Source organism: Myotis davidii, unplaced genomic scaffold (assembly GCF_000327345.1).
Source record: "Myotis davidii unplaced genomic scaffold, ASM32734v1 scaffold181, whole genome shotgun sequence".
In the NCBI taxonomy this organism is placed as follows: Eukaryota; Metazoa; Chordata; class Mammalia; order Chiroptera; family Vespertilionidae; genus Myotis; species Myotis davidii.
In genome coordinates this window covers 2,896,782-2,897,838 of record NW_006291504.1, presented here as the reverse complement: position 1 = coordinate 2,897,838, position 1,057 = coordinate 2,896,782, and the positions used below count along the sequence as shown (strand labels likewise).

The 1,057-nt window shown below is 62.0% G+C and overlaps 1 protein-coding gene across 1 annotated transcript in view; it reads right to left on the bottom strand.

The window, feature by feature from the left end:
* Nucleotides 1–1,057, bottom strand: part of LOC102767965 (multidrug resistance-associated protein 9) — a 43,982-nt gene that overhangs the window by 7,972 nt on the left and 34,953 nt on the right. The gene's annotated exons all lie outside the window — the stretch shown is intronic.

Genomic DNA, 1,057 nt, shown 5'->3' with positions numbered 1-1,057 from the left:
ACACCAGGGTCTTCCTCACCGAGCCTGGCCCAGGGGGCTGCTAATACCATATGGACCCACGGAGACAAGTCTCCTGGCTCAGGGACCACTCCTCCCCCAGCACGCCCAGCCCTCCCCCTGCCCCTGCCCCAGGCACCTCGCCTTTACCTGTCTCCCTCCTCAGCCCCAAGGGCCCTTCCTCTGCCTCCGTAACTTATTTCCTCCATCGGTTCCTTCTATGAATCTCTTCTGCTACCACTGTGACTTCCTACGTAAATGTCCTCTTATAGTTTGAGTCTGGGCTCTGAATTCTTTCCCAGCCAGAACTCAAGTTTTTAAAAGAGTGAAAGAAAAAAGAGAAAGAAGTCTCCCAGCTGGGGGGGCCCAGGCGTGCACCGGCGCCTCTCTCAGCGCCCTCTTCTCGCCTGTCCAACGTCTGATGGCAGCATGTCCCTGGCCCGTCTGAGGAGTCACCAACAGCCCCGTGGGCGCGTCCGGAATGATCTGCCTGCTGCTGAGTGAGCCCGCGGCCGGGCCGGCCTCAGCGAACCCTCGTCAGTCGTCCGTTAGGAGAGTGAGGGGGGATGCCGCCTTCCAAACATCTGATCCTAGATCCATCCCCCCACAGTGCTCAGTGCCCCGGCCCCAAAGCGGGGTCTCAGCTCAGGAAAGGGCCTTGGCTCAGGTGCCAGAGCCCCAGCTGCCGGGCAGACCCCCTGCCTGGAGGCCCTGCCTGGAGGCGCTGCGAGCAGGCGACTCCGCTCTGCGAAGTCCAAGCTCCGCGTCCAGGAACCCGTCTCGGCCTTGCTTCCCTCGGAGCCTCGTTTTAGACAAGGGAACTGGTCACTTCGCTTTCAGAGTAACCTGCTTGGCGAGTTGCTGGGGGAGATGTCCTTGTTTGTTTGGGGATCATAAGGCCGCACAATAGTGGGGGGCGTTCTCAGGCTATTGGGGTCCTGCCCGTCGAAGCCCCGAGACTGAGAGGGGAAGCTGGTCCAGAGAGCTGTCTCCCAGAGGCGCCCAGGGCAGGGCAGGTCCCCAGCCCCCGGGTGCTCCCTGGGGAGCATCCACCTCTCCA